This window comes from Colobus angolensis, unplaced genomic scaffold, assembly GCF_000951035.1.
Source record: "Colobus angolensis palliatus isolate OR3802 unplaced genomic scaffold, Cang.pa_1.0 Scaffold7, whole genome shotgun sequence".
NCBI classification, from domain to species: Eukaryota; Metazoa; Chordata; class Mammalia; order Primates; family Cercopithecidae; genus Colobus; species Colobus angolensis.
Genome location: NW_012120709.1, coordinates 36,760 through 45,831, shown reverse-complemented (window position 1 = coordinate 45,831; position 9,072 = coordinate 36,760).

Sequence of the window (9,072 nt, the reverse complement as noted above, 5' to 3'; positions counted from 1 at the left end):
AAGAAGGAAGGAAGGAAGGAAGGAAGGAAGGAAGGAAGGAAGGAAGGAAGGAAGGAAGGAAAGTTGCCAGATGCTCAGGGGATGGAGATTGATTGCTAACAAGTACAGGTTTTTTTTTTTCCGGGTGATGAAAATATTCTAAAATTAGTGGTAATAGTTGCATAACATTATTAATATACTAAAAAGTACTGATTTGTATCCTTTTTTATTTTCACTTTTTTTAGAGACAGGGTCTTGCTCTGTTGTTGGAGTGCAGTAGCTCAATCATAGCTCACTGCAGCCTTGAATTCTAAGGCTCAAGTGATCCTCCTGCCTCAGCCTCCTGAATGGCTGGGATCACAGGCATGAACCACAAAGCTCAGCTCTGCACTGTATATTTTAAAGAATACATTTTCTGCTATGCAATAAAACTGTTATTGTGGGGGGTGGGGGGAGGAAAGGAAAAGTATTCGACTGGGAGTCAGACCCAAGTTCAAATCCCAGCTCTGTACTTTCCACCTTGGGCAAGTCACATCGCCATTCTAAGTTCCTCCTCAGCCCCTTATATATGACACTAGTTCCTTTGTAGGAGACCGTGTGCCCAGGCCTAACTCAGAGAGCTTGCTCAGTGCATCTTATTTTCTCTCTTCCATCTTCTGTCCTCCCAACCCAGTCTTCCCTCCTGGATAATAGAAAAAGGCGTCCCATCTCCCCAGAGCATGGATGATCTTCATAACCATTCACCCAGGCTTGACACTTACTGGTAGCCATTCAAAACTAAAAGATAAGAGAGAGAAAAAATTAACTAAAAGACAAATTCATAGACACATAAAGTAGAATAGTGACTACCAAGGCCTGGGGAAGGAAGGCAATGGGGAGTTACTGTTTAATGGGTACAGAGTTTCAGTTTGGGATGATGAAAAGTTTTGGGAGATAGATGGTGGTAATGTTTGCACAACAATGTGAAGGTAATTAATGTTACTGAGTTGTATACTTAAAGTAGTTAAAATGGTAAATTTTATGTATATTTTACCACAATAAATATTCATTAATTTACAATGTGTCTTTAGGCCAGGCACAGTGACTCACGCCTGTAATCCCAGCATTTTGGGAGGCCGAGGCAGGAGAATCACTTGAGGTCAGAGGTTGCAGACAAGCCTGGCCAACATGGTGAAACCCCGTTTCTATTAAAAATTCAAAAATTAGCCAGGCGTTGTGGCACGCGCCTGTAATCCCAGCTACACGGAAGGCTGAGGCAGGAGAATTGCTTGAACCCAGTAGGCGGAGGTTGCAGTGAGCCAAGATCATGCCACTGCACTCCGTCTCAAAAACTTTAAAAAATTAAAAAATTAAAATAGAATTAAAATTAAAGTAAAATGTATCTTTAATTAAAATACATTTTTAATCAAAAATAATTTTATTCAAGTCAGCCCCACCTACCGAGAGAATGTAGCTGAATGAGTAACAGGTAGGCTACCTGGCTCTTAGGAAGGAATAAGGCAAGGAGAGAGAAGCCTCTGGATTTGAAGGTTATAAGCTGGGGAAGTGGGTGAGGGCAGAGGTGATTCTGCTTTGATGAACAGAAACTGGGGATAAAAAGAGTTCAGGACCTTGTCATAGACTGTGCTATCATAGTACATATCATTCCATCCTGTTAGCATGACAAATTGAATCTCAATATTCTTTCTCCACTTTTCCTGGGAGATAAAATATGCTAACCTATCCAACCAAAATACTCTCCAGGAAAATCCACTGACACCGAGTCCCCCATAAACCACATCCAATGCAAAGGGAAGCATGAAAAAACCCATCACAGTCTTCTACCCAAGAACCAGGGTGGGCAAACAGAAGCTGGCCAATTTCTCCTTTGTCAATAACCCAATAAATGACCTTTTTATCCTTTTAAAACTGGTATTCAGTTTAGGAAGAGATCATTAGGGTTGAAGCTTGCAGATGGACCAGAGGAGGATTGAAATGGGCTGTGTGAATTTTCACAGTAGACCTGCATGGATGTCTTTGGGGCTTCCCTCATTCTTGGAGCACCAAAATATTTGCAACTTTTTAAAAAATTAGAAAAAGCTGCCTTATTTATTTTCAATGCATTTCTCCAGGAAGGTCCCAAAGCAGTCTTCCATTCATTCATTTATTTAATAAGTATTTACTGAGTGCCTGTGGGCATTGGACTCTGTGCTAAGCACTGGTGCTGCAGTAGTGAGCAAGCCAGCTAAGGTCCTTGCTCTTGTGTTGATTACAATCCAAGAGCGCTCAAACTCTCTAATCCTCCGAATCACTGGCCTTGAAGCTCTCCAGTGGATTCTCAGTATTCATCTAAGGCATTAGAGTGTGGTGGTGCAGATATGGGATTTAGAGCAAATAAGACCTGAGTTCAAACCCCAGCACTCTCTTCCCAGCTGTGCTACCTTGAAAAAATGTTTTAACCTCTTGAGTCTTAGTTTGTTGTCTGTGAAGTGTGACTGATAATCTCATCTGCTACACAGGGTTGTTGGAAGAACTGAATGAGGTAATATATGAAGAGTATTTCCAATGACACCTGGCCAGGTGTGGTGGCTCACTCCTGTAATCCCAGCACTTTGGGAGGTCACTTGAGCTCAGGAATTCGAAACCAGCCTGGGCAATATGGCAAAACTGCATCTCTACCAAAAATAGAAAAATTAGTCAGGTGTGGTGACTCATCCTTGTAGTCCCAGCTACTTAGGAGGCTGAAGTGGAAGAATCATCTGAACCTGGGGAGGCTGAGGTTGCAGTGAGCTATGACTGTGCCACTGCACTCCAGCCTGGGCAGCAGAGTGAGACGCTGTCTAAAAAAAAAAAAAAGAAGAAGCAGGAGGAGAGGGAGGGGGAGGGGGGGGGGGAGGGGGGGGAGGGGCAGGAGAATTTTGATCCTGCAACTTTCTTCAGAAGAAGGCCTGATAGGAGACACAGACTCAGGTGTCAGGGAGTCCAGGGTTTGGTCTCCATCCACATCTTCAAAGGTGTCACGAATTTACCACCTCAGTCTTACCAGACATAAAATGGTAATAACACCCACTGCCTCCTTGCTCTGTTGTAAGGATATTTTAATTACTTCTTGCAGGGCACTTTGAAGCTGAAAGTGCTGAGTAAGTATCACAAATCAGAAAACAAAAAAGTGCATCATTTATTAGAAAAACACCAAACTGGTGCCTGTCCCTTTGTCACTAGAGATGTGGCCCCCACAGCACCAGCTTCTTTTCTTTGACCCTCGCTAAGTGAGATCAATTTAAATAACACCACGATAAATGGCACACCTCCACCTACCACCCACCTCCAACACAGGGAGAAAACGGACATTTCCAACCACTGTGTTGATAAAATGTGCTTTTAGGATTTTGACAATAATTAGAGATTGCATGTGCATTCCTAAGATGCCAGTGACCACATCCCAAGGAGTACAGCATCAGTCAGGGTTCTCCAGAGAAACAGAATGAACAGGATGCTATATATGGATAGACGGATTTGTGTTTTTTTGTTGTGGTGGTTTTGTTTTGTTTTGTTGTTTGCTTTTTTGAGACGGAGTCTCACTCTATCGCCCAGGCTGGAGTGCAGTGGCGCGATCTCGGCTCACTGCAAGCTCCGCCTCCCGGGTTCACGCCATTCTTCTGCCTCAGCCTCCCGAGTAGCTGAGACTACAGGCACCCACTACGACGCCCAGCTAATTTTTTGTATTTTTAGTAAAGACGGGGTTTCACCATGTTAGCCAGGATGGTCTCGATCTCTTGACCTTGTGATCCGCCCACCGTGGCCTCCCAAAGTGCTGGGATTACAGGCGTGAGCCACTGTGCCCTGTCAGAAAGATTTGTTTTAAGGAACTAACTGGCTCATGCAATTGTGGAGGTACGGTGAGTCCACAATCTGATGATATAAACCAGCAGGCTGGAGACTCTGAGAAGAGTTGTGGTTCAAGTCCAAAGGTAGTTCACTGGCAGAATTCCCTCTTCTTCTGGGGACATGACTTTTTCTCTGAAGGCCTTCCGCTGATTGCATGAGGCCTACCCACATCATGCAAGGTAATCTGCATTATGCAATCTACTGATTCAAATGTTAGTCTCATCTCAACAACAACAACAAAAGTGACCTTCAATGAAACATCTAAAATAATGTTTGACCAAAGATCTAGGTATCACGGCCTCGCTAGACCATAAAATCAACCATCACAACTGCATGTTCTCAGATATGTTGCCAGAACCTGTCTTAGAGGGTCACCATCTTTGCTGCTAGGTCCACCTCTGGGGCGCTGGGTTGCTTGCTCCCACTAGCCACCCACATTGATGCCTCATGCCTTCCAGAGTTTCTTGCCCTATGTTGTCGCCTACCCACAGCCTGCCTGTGTGTGGAGAAGAGCCTGCTCTGGCCCAGCCTCCTGATCGTCTCCCTCCCCAGAGAAGATAGGGTGAGTGGAAGACCAGACCAGCTTCCTCCATATGCTCTCCAAAAACAGTTGGTCTCAAAATGTAGTCCCCAGTCCATCAGCAACCACTTCACCTGGGAACTTGTTAGAAAGGCAAATTCAGGGGCCTCTCCCCAGTCCTACTGAGTCAGACACGCTGGAGTGGGACCCCGCAGTCTGGTTTTAGTAAACCCTCCAAGAGACTCTGATATATACTCGAGTTTGGGGGTCATCGGCTTAAGAGAAGTACAACAAATGCTGCAGGAAAGCAACTCCTGGGAACCTAGTTTTCTCTTTTCTTTCTTTCTTTCTTTTTCTTTCTTTCTTTCTTTTTTTCAGAGTCTCATTCTGTCACCCTGGCTGAAGTGCAGTGGCACAATCATGGCTCACTAACCTCTGCCTCCTGGGTTCCAGCAAGCACGTCCAACTAATTTTTGTATTTTTTAGTAGAGATAAGGTTTCACCATGTTGGCCAGGCTGGTCTCAAACTCCTGACCTCAGGTGATTTGCTTGCCTTGACCTCCCAAAGTGCTGGGATTACATGCATGAGCCACCACGCCCAGCAGGAACCTAATTTTCTTTTCTCCTTTCTCTATCTTTCCTTTCTCCTTTCTGTATCCTTTCTCTATCTTTCTCCTTTCTACTATCTTAACACTATCTAGTAAATACCTTCCCTTTGCGAGATTTCAGGACTGGTTTCTCAGCACACAAGAGTTTCCTAAAACATGAATCACACTATGGACTAGGCTCTTTTCTAAAGTGCTTTAATTACGTTCAATTGATTTCATTTAAAATCATGTTTTTTCTAAGTTCGGGTGTTTATCGTTCTGAAGGGCATATGGCTTAAAACTACACTAAGACATTGGAATATCCCCTATCAGTTCCTTTAATCCTCACAAAGATCCCATAAACCAAGTACTAATACTATTGTCTTTATTTCACAGATCAGGAAACTGACATGCAAAGAAGTCAAGTCATTTGCCAAGGAATCTGGTTCCAGAATAACATCTCTAACCACCATACTGTCTTGCATGGGACTCCGCTCTTCACTTCTGAGATGTGTGTACCAACTTAGCCTTGAAGGCTGGTTAGACCTTACAGGGGACAAGATAACCTCCATCCAATATCGCCCACATCTAACCTCGGGCCTCCGCTAGCTTGTGGCTTGCTGGGTGTACCTGCTTCTACAGCATTTCCCCAAGGGTCTGTGAATTTCTTCCAAGTTGTGTTGCCTGCATCAGTAAATCATGTAATTTGTTCAAACTCTCTCAGCAGCTCCCACCTACAGTGACCAAGGTAGTCAAGGGGAGTGTGGGATTGCTAAAAAGAGTTTGCAACGTGGTCCACTTACCAACTCTGTAGGACCTGGGAGAATAGCTCAATATGAAAGCTCAAGCTCACATGTTTAGCAGTATTTAGTACAAGCAGAAATTTATGTACTCAGAACTTTAAAAAGAACAAAAAACCGTTTATTACAAGCAGCGCCAAGGACTGTTTCATTAAGCAAACATTCTGATTAATAAAAAGCTGCCATATGTTCTGTACATGCCTTGTTAATTTAGACAAATTCCAGAATCATAAATCATATATTTTGGAGAGTTGAAAGAGATGTTAGGATTTAAGTCAACATACCTTCTCTGTGTCTACATCCCCCAGTCACCATCCCTGTCTTGTTTATCTGACATTACTTGATGGGAATCCATCCCCAAGGCTGTCCATTCCACATCAGGCAGCCAGAGAGTTAAAAATGTCTTCTTTCCAATGAGCCAAGATCTTTCTCTCTGCAGCCTCCTAGTTTGACCCCTGGGTCTAATCCATCTTTCAGTTACCTTCAAATACTTGAAGACAGTGTTCCTGTCTTCCCCAAGTCTTCCCACGAATCTCCCTCTAAGTGTGGTATCCAGAACTGAACTCCATACTCCAAGGGATGTTCTGATCAAGAAAAAGGAGAACAAAGCAATCCCCTCCCAATAATGAATTGGAATACAGATGTATCTGATGCCACCTGATATGTCTTTGTGGACACAGATGTGAAGTCCATTTCTAAGTGCACGCATATAAATAAACTCCAGATACTTACACAACACATTGCTCATTCGCACCATTCCTGAGCTCTTTTATGCTTTCTTCTTTTTTCCTTTTTTTTTTTTTTTTTTTGGAGATGGGTTTTGTTCTAGCCCAGACTGGAGTGCAGTAACATGATCATAGCTCACTGCAGCCTCAAACTGCTGGACTCAAGTGATCCTCCCCACTCAGCCTCCCGAGTAGCTGGGTCTATGAGCATGCACCACCTGCTCCTGGCTAATTTTTATGCCTTCCATTTCTATTAGTGTCATGAACACTGCAACAGTGGTTGGTAAATTCCAGAATCAGAGGGTTGGAGGGCCACCACAGGAGCTGCCCCAGGTCCTCCCAACTTGAGTACTGGATTACTGGGTTGGGAGGTACACCTGCCCCACTTCACAATATACAGTCATGTCCTTGGATGGATGAGGCAGCAACAGGACGCAGCCTCCCTGGGAAGCCTGTCTTGTGGTCAGGCAACCTGGACATTTTCCAGCAGCTTTATAAAAGCAGTTACGGCTTTCTTCAGGCCCTCTGCAGGGAAAGGGAGGGAAAATGTGTACAAGACCTATTATGTGCCGGGCACGATGGAATTTTACACGGTCTCTCTTTTTACTCCTTTGCCATTTTATAAGGGACATGCGTTGTCCTCAGGGAGCACAGAGTGGTTGTGTAAACTGCTCAAAGCCACATAGATAAGAAGCAGGTGGGAATGAGCCTCCAGGAGGGCAGCCCAGGCTGATGCATCCCTCTGGCAGGTTCCACCCAGGAAGCCATGTGGATCATGACTCATAATCAAAGGCTGCACTAAACACTGCACTCTGTGAGATGAGCTGGAGGGGTCTGAGTGGGAACCACAAATCAGGTCCCTTCTCAGGCGCAGGGATCTGGGCTCTCAGGAACCCAGGACCCAGTCGGGTCTTAGCATTGCACCATAATGAGTCACTTTGGTTCCACCTTGGGAAATCAGTCCCGCACTGGTACACAGACGTCTGGGTTTTCTCTGTGGTCTGGGAAAAGCAAGAGCCGGTACTGGGGATAATCAGTACATATTAATTAATGATAACGAGCACTTTTCTCCCCTCCCTTCAATCTGGTGAAATGCTTTGAATTAAACAGATTATTCATAATATATAAAAATTGCTACTTTTCAAGTCAGATCATTTTGGGAGAAGGTCAAAAGAGAGGGGTAAAACAGAGATTAAAATCACTTTCAGGATGACTGTACGTTTTCAAGGCTTTAAAGGTTTACTGTGTGGCCAGCCTGGAGGCTGTAATGTCTCTTGTTTGATTGAAGAGCTGAGAGGCAATTAAAGGACCTCAGCCAAAAGGGCCGCCTCCCAGTGTGTTCGAAGAAGAAAAATACCATTAATCATAATAATGATGTGTGCTTATATAAGGCCTTTCATCTGTGCCTCTCAAAGTGCTTTAACCACCATTAATTATAGCTCCCAGTGCACCTCTGAGGTAGGTAAAAATTAATATACCAATTTTACAAGTGAATAAAGGCCTACAGGGTGAGTAGGAGTGAATTATTTGGGGCCACACATAAACCAGTGGCAGAGGAAGTAGCTCCTGTCCTCCAGGTCAGGACTGAGGCTACCCTATTCTTGGGTGCCCTCCTCTCTGAAGGATTGGGCTCTGAAAGAGAACCAAAGATGCTTCTGTGATGCCACCTCTAAGGGCTAATGGAATTGATCATTCTTAGCCTAGGCTCTTAAAAACAGAAAGTGGCCTGTTGATAGAGAGCATGAAGGCAGGATATTCTCATTATTTGAGCATTGCCCCTTAGGATACATGTGGCCAGTGATCAACAGGATGTTTCGGACCCGTCTTAGGGTATGACCCAATTGCCCGGGTCTCTCTCCAAGGTGTGTATTTCAGGAGAGTCACTGAGATGGTTCTCAAAGTCAGTCTGAGCAAACAAATTCCCTGCACAGCAGCTCCTCCCTGTGACGAGCATGCACATCTCTCTGTGGCCCCCCCTTTGCTCTTACTTTCCATTCCCATCACCCACACCACAGGAGCACCTAGCAGGGACACTAACCTTGTCTTGGAGGCTTCGGGAGAAGAGCATGAGTAGGTCAGACTCTTCATGGGGAAAGAAAACACTGTATCTGAGGTAACAGCGGGCAAAGGTCCAGCGTTCCAGAGGTGAGAGAGAGCCTGGCGGGAGGAACTGCACCCAGTTCTTTACAGATGACACCAGCATGCATGAGGAGGAGTAAGTGGTAAGAGCCGAGATAAGGAATTTTATACAGGGGCATCGGTGGAGAGTGGTGAGCTGTGGAAATACGCAATCAAGTCTGTATTTTCAGAATAGGAAGCCCAGGAGGAGGTACAGTGCAGGGTGCAGCAGAAATGCTGATTCAGTTGGCACTGTTAATTTGAGGTGCCTGCAGAGCACCCAAGTGAAGATGTCCAGTGGACTTTGAGTACTGGGGCCCAAAAGTCAAAATCTGGAATACAGATGGAGATTTACAGCCAGGTGTGGTGGCGTGCTCCTGTAGTCCCAGCTACTCTGCTGGACAGGAGAATCGCTCGAACCAGGGAGATGGAGGTTGCAGTGAGCCGAGATTGGCCCCCTGCACTCCAGCCTGGGC